A 10,072-nucleotide genomic window follows, 5' to 3' on the forward strand; every position below is an offset into this window, starting at 1 on the left:
GCCTTTTGCCTTCTACCATGGTTGTAAGGCCTCCCCAGCCACGTGGAACTGTGAGTCCGTTCAACCTCTTTTCCTTTGTAAATTACCCAGTCTTGACTATGTTTTTATTACCAGCGTAAGTACGGGCTAAGACAGATGCCAAACATGGAAGGCTCTCACTTGAGTTTCAGTGAGGAAAACAAATTTTCCGACATACCTACATTTGTTCAAAGGTGCCACAAGTAGAGACAAAAGAAGGAAAGGACTGGTAAATGAATTTGAAAGCAAAAGGCTAAAGAACTCAGATATTTAAAAATAATAACTGAATTAAAGAAGAGCTGCCAAGACATATGAATAGCATGAGACTGATGAGGAGCCATCCATAGACCCCTCAGTGCGGTTGCACCTGAGCAGGGACCTACTGGTGGCAGGAGCTTCCCTCTAGGGGGAGTAACAAGAGGACTCTCCATTCACCTCGTTGGCTTTAGGGCTGTACTGAGGCTCAAAAGCCAATGGACATCTTCAAGTTCCTGAAGCTATAAGAAAAAGGTGAGACTCATCTACCACCTAGGGGGCCAATATATATGTCAACAGGCCCTCACGGGGTACGAGCTAGATATTTCCTAACTGAGCTTCTCATGTGCTGGGTATTAGACATCAACTTCACAGATACAGAAACTGAACCTAGGGTTGACATGAGGAATAAATTAACGTTAACCAAATTTCCAAGAGGTGGATGAATGCATCAAAACAATATACATGTTCATTTAAGTCAAGAAATAAAATAGGGGATGGGCGCAGTGACTCATGCCTGTAATCCCAGCACTTTGGGAGGTCGAGGCGGGCAGATCACCTGAGGTCAGTAGTTCAAGACCAGCCTGGCCCACATGGTGAAACCCCATCTCTACTAAAAATAAAAACATCAGCCAGGCGTGGTGGAACATGCCTGTAATCCCAGCTACTTGGGAGGCTGAGGCAGCCTTGAATCTGGGAGGCAGAGGTTGCAGTGAGCCAAGATCGTGCCACTACACTCCAGCCTGGGCAACAGAGTGAGACTCTGTCTGAAAATAAATAAATAAAATAAAATAGGAAGTAGCCTCCATGAATATCCATGACTATGGATCTGTGCATACTTTCCTTGGAGGGGAATCTGCAAGGGAGGTCACGTGGTCAATTGGAGGGCACTGGGGAGCGCAGAGTCAAGCGGACATTACTGTTCCAGCTGCCATAAAGAGAAGGCCTGGGCACTCTACCAGCCAACGCTCCCATGTCTACAGTAAGGCGGGGTTGAACCCACTCCTCAGAAGCGTGGATTGGAGTGGACCCATCCTGGCTCTCTGTCTGCATCTTCTCTAGCCCATCTCCCTTCCTCAGACTGGACATGCTGGATTAGGTTTAAGACTTTTGGCAATAATACCCAAATTTGTTGGTGTTACATTTCCAAAAGCCAGTGGTCCCTAGCCTTTTGGGCACCAGGGACCACTTCTGTGGAAGATAATTTTCCCATGGAATGGGGGGCAGATGGCTTCGAGATGATTCAAGTGTGTTACATTTATCATTAGATTCTCATAAGGAGCACACAACCTAGATCCCTCGCATGTGCAATTCACAACAGGGTTCCTGCTCCGATGAGAATCTAATGCTGCGGCTGATGAGACTGGGGAGCTCGGGCGGTAGTGCTGGCTCACCAGTTGCTCTCCTCCTGCTGTGCGGCCCAGTTCCTAACAGGCTACAGACCCATAACCAGTCCACGGCCTGGGGGTTGGGGACTCCTGCCAAAAGCGATATTGCAACAAAGACTTGAGTGAAGGCAGCTTTGGGGGAAGGCGATCTCAGGAAGCACAAGAAGAAAGTGAGGAGAGTAGAGCCAAGGAAGAAACAAATAAGTCTATGAAGGTTCATTAAGGAGCAGGGTGTGCCTGTGGTCCCCACGCAGACCCATCTGAGACACCACACGGAGCATGCCCAGCAGAGCTTTTATCCATATATTCTCTTCCCCACTGGGTGACGTTTAGTCCTTGGGGAATTTACTCTCCATTCCACTTCCAAATTGTGCCACGTGCGCCTAGGCAAGCTTCAAGATGCCAAAGAAGGCTTTCAAGCAGAGGGGAAGAGAGAAACCAGAGCTCAAGGCTCAAGCTGTCAGGTCACAAGCGGGGTGTCTGCAGAGGCAAGTGAGTTCACGTGGGCCCACAGCCCATGCTACAACTGGGAATTCTCAGATCTCTTGGGCCACACATTTACAATCAGCTAAATTGCTCTAAAAATGGAGAACTGTCTGATAATTGATTCTTTTTTTTTATTCCCAGGAGGAGTCATCTCCTAATGACCTCTGCTGAGGCCCCCAGCTCACGATCGCTTGGCACTCCACCAAAGAATTCAACCCCAAGAATTAAAATCATATTCTAAGAAAAGACTGTTCTCTTTTCATAATTTGTGTATTCACTGTGGCATATAAATGATTCATAACTTGATTTTCCCACCTGTCACAAAATATGAATTTTCAGTTCATTTTAAAGATTAAATTTTAAGCTAAATCAGTCCCTAAAAAAGTAGAATATTATTTAAAATAATTTTTCAATTATTTTCTATTTTAATAAAGAAATTAACAGAGATATCAAAGATTTAAGATTTTATCCTTTTATGCAATATCTTAGCATTAAATATTTATTATTAATGAAAACCAAAAAATTATTAATTATCCCTAAATTACAATCAAGCCAAAATTTCCCAAATTAAGATGTGATACTAAAACAAACACTAACCACTCTTTTCAGCTGATAATATAATTACAGAGACAGTCAAACTGCTATTTATGTAAAGTGTTCATTCAACCATACCATAAACCATTAATTTTTAGGGAAAGCTTAGTTGCCAAGTTCTTGGCTTGTGCTTGAGCAACTAGAATTTTTTTTTTTAGATGACGTCTTGCTCTGTTGCCCAGGCTGGAGTAGAGTGACACAGTCTCAGCTCCCTCCTGCAACCTCCACCTCCCAGGTTCAAGCAATTCTATCTCAGACTCCCAAGTAGCTGGGATTACAGGCGCACGTCACCAGGCCCGGCTAATAGAATATATTATTTGCCCCTCTACCCACTGTAGCAGCAAATGATGGTGACAAAATTTCGGGCATCTGCTACCTCTAACTGGAATGCAATTATGGATGGACTGTACCATAAGTAAAAGCCATATTTGAGAGCCAGTGTTGCTAGATATAAGATCCTTGCCTTACTATTCCCCCCCCTTCAATTTCTTAAATATGTGCTCCATTTTCTTCTGGCATGAAACGCTGCAGTTAAAAATTGTGAAGATTATCTAATTTTTTTAGATTATCTAATTATCAAAAAGCAAAGGTCAAGGGGAATTGTGAGAGCAGCTGTTGAAATCAGGAGTGCTTTAGTCAGCTCCAGCAACTGGTGACTGCAGGGGCCTATGGAAGGAGGGTCAGAAGGGGCCGGAGCAACCCAAGTCCTGAGAACCCCCAAACTGTCCTTCTGAGCTCTCTTTTAGCACAGAGGAGACACTTCAGATGATGAAATAAAAATTGACAAAGGCAGAGATAATCGAGACAAAGAGACGATCCAGACCACAGGGAACCAGGAAAACTCCGTAAGCAAGCTGTTATGTAAAACTCCGTAAGCAAACTCTGCAAGCAAACTGCATGATGAAATAACCTGTACAACAAACACCCGTGACATGAGTTTACCTATATAACAAACCTGCACATGTACCACCAAACCTAAAATAAAAGTTAAAAACTAAACAAAACAAAACACAAAACAATGCACGAAAGCAAGAGAGGTAGAAGTTCTGTGGAGTTAAAACAGTTTTCCTAAATGGGAGGTTTGGGAGGACTAATTTCACTTAAAAATAACCACAGATGAGTATCGAGACCAAATCCCATACAAAATGACTATCAGAAAAGGAGAACGAGGGCCACAGTAAACACTCCTACAGACCATCAAAGCATGCCAGGAAGATGTGACCACAAAACAGAACCAAATTAACAGAATTAACCTACTCATTCAAAATGAGTTACAATGACACAACATATGAGTTAAACATTTGGGAAAAGTTGAAAATGAGAGAACAGAACTCCTGAAAGAATTCGAAGTCAAAGAGAAGTTTATAGCAAAATTAAGGACTAAATTAGAAGGAACACAAGAGTGAATGAACAAAAGATGATGCCTGAAAAGAAACAGTAGATTAAAAAAAGATAATAATTTTACATTTAAAACAAATGAACAAATATAAAAAGATTTGAGAAAAAGAAACAAGTATTAAAGATAGGCAAAGAAGATTAAACATGCAGATAGTAGGAGTCCCTTAAGATAATAATCAAAGCAAAGGAAGAAAACAAATATTAAAAATATAATTCAAGAAAAATTCCCTGAAATTAAAAAAAAAAAAAGATGGGAAACTACATATTGAAAAAGCATACTGCACATCTGAGACTACCAACTCAAAATGACCAACGCAAAGGCAAAGTCTAGTAGAATTGCTGAGTTAAAAAAATAAAAACATAAGATTTTGTGTGTCTAGAAAAAAAAGAACATGAGATATGTAAGGGAAAGAAAATCGGGGCCAGGTGCAGTGGCTCATGCCTATAATCCCAGCACTTTGGGAGGCCAAGGTGAGCAGATGACCTGAGGTCAGGAGTTGAAGACCAGCCTGGCCAACATGGTGAAACCCCATCTCTACTAAAAATACAAAGAGGTTGAGACAGGAGTATTGCTTGAACCTGGGAGGCGGAGGTTGCAGTGAGCCGAGATCATGCCATTGTACTCCAGCCTGCCCGATAGAGTGAGACTCTGTCTCAAAAACAACAATAACAACAACAACAAAAAAATTAGATAATCTTCACAATTTTTAACTGCAGCCTTTCACGGCAGAAGAAAATGAAGCACATATTTAAGAAAATGAAGGGGAGGAATAGTAAGGCAAGGATCTTATATCCAGCAACACTGGCTCTCAAATATGAACATAAATTATTCTGAACATGCAAGAACTCAGTAGTGTTCTTGCTGGGTGCAGTGGCTCATGCCTGCAATCCCAACACTTTGAGAGACCAAGGCAAAAGGATCACCTGAGGCCAGGAGTTTGAGACCAGCCTGGGCAACATAGTGAGACTCTGTTTAAAAGAATTTTCTTTTTCATTGAGATGGAGTCTCCCACTGTTGCCCAGGCTGGAGTGCAGTGGTGCGATCTCAGCTCACTGCAGCTTCCACCTCCCAGGTTCAAGTGATTCTCCTGCCTCAGCCTCCTGAGTAGCTGGGAGTACAGGCGTGTGCCACCATGCCTGGCTAATTTTTTTTTTTTTTTTGTATTTTTAGTAGAGATAGGGTTTCACCATGTTGGCCAGGCTGGTCTTGATCATCTGACCTCAAGTGATCCGCCCGTCTCAGCCTCCCAAAGTGCTGGTATTACAGGTGTGAGTCACTGGCACCCAGCCTAAAAAAAAAATTTAATTAGCCAAGCATGGTGGCGCATGCTTGTAGTCCCAGCTACTCAGGAAGCTAAGGTGGGAGGATTGCCTGAGCCCAGGAGTCCAAGCCTGCAGTGAGCTATGAGCTTGCCACCGCATTCCAGCCTGGGCAACAGAACGAGACTCTGTCTCAAAAAAAAAAAGAAAAAAGAAAATTAAAACCAAACAAGAAAAGAGTGTTCCCACAAGCTCTTCCTGAGGAATCTAATAGAGATTGAGCCTCAGACCCCTAAATGGTCACAGTCACCAGCACAAGGACTGGTGGTGTACGTTACATCTATCGTTACCTATAGAACTATAACAAAGTGAGGGCTCTCTAAGGAAATTAAAGAGATGAAGGAAGAACCTAAAGATTAAAAGAGACTTAAAAGACAAATCAAAAATATTTTAAATGTAAGACTATAGTATCACCCAGAGTCTTTCTGGGTGATAAAGCATGTATGTGGAGTCTATTTGGGTGATAAAAAATATTTTTAAAAAGCACAAGAAAGTTATTCCTATAAAAATCAGGATAGTGGTTGGTTATGGGGCTGGAGACAGGGCTGTGAGGAGGACAGGTTCATGGATGAAGGGGCTTCTGGGCTGGCTATCAGAGTTCTATTTCTTATTTCTTAGCTTGAAGGTGTTTGCCTTATAATAATTCACTAAGCCATACATTCGATTTGTGAAGTTTGCTGAATTTGTCATTTATTTTACAATAAAAAAGACTTAAAAGAAAAACAAAAGCAAAGATTTACTCCATGAGGACAACTTTGTTTTTGAAAGCCGAAACCTAATTTGTCTTATGTTCTTTTCTAGAGTTTATAACATAACTATTTCTATAAAACAAAGAAGGAACTAAACCTCTTTAGAAACTTGTATCCTGTATCAGAATGAACACACAATGATCTCCTTGCTCAGTTTCACAGGGCTATGTGTGGCTGTTCCAGTCTGCAGAATAGAGAAATTCACCCACACACCTCCTTCTCTCAGAACAGGATTAAGTCACGTTTCTTCAATAGAACAAAAATGTACTTCTCCATTTTCTGCTTGAGACTGACAGAGAGACAGTCTGAGATTGTTCAAGTTCCTTAGAAAAGTATAGCTCAGCTTGGTAACTTAAGGTCATCCATGCTGGGTTGGACTTGAGCTAGCCAAGGGCTCCCTGGCTCAAGTTGATGAATGAGTCTAAGCAGGTTTAAGCATAGCTTTGCACTCTGAGACGTCTTGGCTCTGCCTGAGCTCTCCTGCCATGCCCTTGAGCTGGATGCTTCCATTTGCACCTTGTTTAAGAGCTGCTAGTGCCAGTCATTTAATAAACAGATGCCAGGGCCCTCCAAAGATGTTAGACTTGAACTTTGACTCCCCAGACCCACCAGGGAGGTCAAAAACAGCCCCTTGCATTTCTCAAGGGCAAGAAAACCAGCAGAAATGTAAGACATAGGTCTGCTTTTTTGAAGTCAACAGCACTTTCTGCATTTGTGCTAACCTAACCTGTGTCTGCCTATGTACATTTCCCTGCCAGTGCGGCCCTTCCCCAGCTGCAGTGAGTCTAACAGTGAACTTGAAAAATAACAAGAATCTCTAATCTTGTCACTGGAAAATGGAACTATACCTTTAAGGCATACCTGAAAAAGGTCAGGATGCTGGGCTCTGGGAGCTCCCTGACTGTGGGTGGAACCCAGGCCTCCTGCCTTCCCAGAGCCCCGGCCTGCAGAGGCCCTCAATACATGGTAATGTGCAATAATAAATAGATACTCTATGGTACGTATTATAAATGTATATTTATGTACATATATCAATGATAATATGTAATGTTAAGGTGTGGGTTCTGCCTTGGAGAGTAAGGGTGTCTAGTTGGGCTGGTGATCCTCTCACACAGGCAGTAACCAAGAAGCAACTGAACACTAAGCTACCTCACCCGCCCCTTCCCTGCTGTTCTGTTTCGGGAAGTCGGGGACCCCAAACAGAGGGACCGGCTGAAGCCATGGCAGAAGAACACGGCTTGTGAAGATTTCATGGACATTTATTAGTTCCCCAAATTAATACTTTTATAATTTCTTATGCCTGTCTTCACTGCAGTCTCTAAACATAAATTGTAAAGATTTCATGGACACTTATCACTTCCCCAATCAATACCCTTGTGATTTCCTAGGACTGTCTTTACTTTAATCTCTTAATCCTGTCATCTCGTAAGCCGAGGAGGATGTACGTCACCTCAGGACCATGTGATAATTGCGTTAACTGCACAAATTGTAGAGCATGTATGTTTGAACAAATATGAAACCTGGGCACCTTGAAAAAAGAACAGGATAACAGCAATTGTTCAGGGAATAAGAGAGATAACCTTAAACTCTGACCGCCGGTGAGCCGGGTGGAACAGAGCCATATTTCTCTTCTTTCAAAAGCAAATGGGAGAAATATGGCTGAATTCTCTTTCTCAGCAAGGAACATCCCTGGGAAAGAGAATACGCACCTGGGGGTATAGGTCTATAGACGGCCCCCCGGGCGTGGCTGTCTTTTATGGTCTGTAGACTGTGGGGTGAAATAGACTCCAGTCTCCCACAGCACTCCTAGGCTTATTAAGAAGAAGAAATTCTCGCCTAATAAATTTTGGTCAGACCGGTTGCTCTCAAAACCCTGTCTCCTGATGAGATATTTTCAATGACAATGGTGCCCGAAACTTCCTTAGCAATTTTAATTTTCCCCCGGTCCTGTGGTCCTGTGTTCTTGCCCTGCCTCCATTTGCCTTGTGATATTCTATTACCTTGTGAAGCACGTGCTCTCTGTGACCCACACCTATTCGCACACTCCCTCCCCTTTTGAAAGTCCCTAATAAAAACCTGCCGGTTTTGTGGCTTGGGGGGCATCACGGAACCTACCGACATGTGATGCCTCCCCCGGACACCCAGCTTTAAAATTTCTCTTTTTTGTACTCTGTCCCTTTATTTCTCAAACCTGCTGACACTTAGGGAAAACAGAAAAGAACCTACGTGACTATCGGGGCAACTTCCCCGATACCGTTCCACACGCCTGCTGCCGGCCCCGCCACGCCCAGTGCTCTCGAGGACTTTCTGATCCTGGGATCTGCCAGACTCATTCCCACCTTTGCACTTGCTGTTCCCTCAGTTCTAAATGGTCTCACAACACTCTACACACACGACACACACCACACACACTACACGCACTGCACACATTACACACATCACCTAGGTTTTAAAATCCTCCTCCTTGTCATGATTCAGGGCTCAGCTCAATATGTCATCACCTCCCAAAGGCTTTCCTGAAAGCCCTCAGCTAACGCATGCACACACACACACATGCACACACACCACACCCAAACCACATGCATACACCACACACACCATACACCACACCACACACAACATTCACACACACACATGCACACCACACATGCCATACACACCACACAACATATATTCACACACACCACACACACATGCACACACACGTCACATACCACACACACATGCACCACATACACACGAACATACCACACTGCACACATACACATACACCATACACACCACACACACCACACACACACGACCACATACCAACCAGCACACAAAAATGTACACACACTACACATCATACACACACATACATACCACACACCACATACCCTTCACCACACTACATACTCATCTTGCACCACAAACCATACCATATTCTGCAACACACAAACCACACCCACCACACACACTACCACACACCACACCACACGCAAAAACATACACACACCACACCCTCCCATATACCATAACACACACACACCACACATATACACATTCTCACACACACACACCATACACACATACATATCATGCACACCCCATACCACTTACCATAACACACACACCACACACCAAACACATCACACATGCCACACACACATGCACACATATGCACACCGTCACACACACCACACACAGACATCACACATAAACATACACACACTACACACTACATTCACAACCCACACACTATATACAACATACACACACCATACACACATATACACCACACACATAAACATACACATACACACTACATACACCACAACCCACATACCATATACAACACACACAACACACACACCATACACACACATCATATACCACATACCACTCACCCACATGCACATGCCACAGATATGCTGCAACACACACATACCCCACAACATACCACTCAACACACAAGACACCATAACACACACACACTATGTATACACACACCACACACATACATACCCACCATGCACACAGCACACCTAACACATACACACACACACACACACACCGGGATTTTCCCCTTTATGCAGTTTCATTTTCTCTCTGGCACTTACCAGCTGCTGGGATCTGGCTGATCTATTTGTTCACTGGTTTATTTCCTGTCCCCCACTGGAGGACAAACGCCCTCAGAGCAGGCATCCCTCCACTGTCATATCCTGAACTTCTGGAACACCACCAGGCTCCAAGAGCTGTTCGGGGAACCAGAAGTTGCAGGGAGGCCCCTGACTTTTGCCGTCACCATCCCCACTCCCATCCTCAAGTCCTTACCCCCCTTTTACAAATCCCACAGCTGGGGCTTGTGCTGAGCAGCAAAAC

The sequence above is a fragment of the Pongo abelii genome, chromosome 8, assembly GCF_028885655.2.
Source record: "Pongo abelii isolate AG06213 chromosome 8, NHGRI_mPonAbe1-v2.0_pri, whole genome shotgun sequence".
Classification (NCBI taxonomy): Eukaryota; Metazoa; Chordata; class Mammalia; order Primates; family Hominidae; genus Pongo; species Pongo abelii.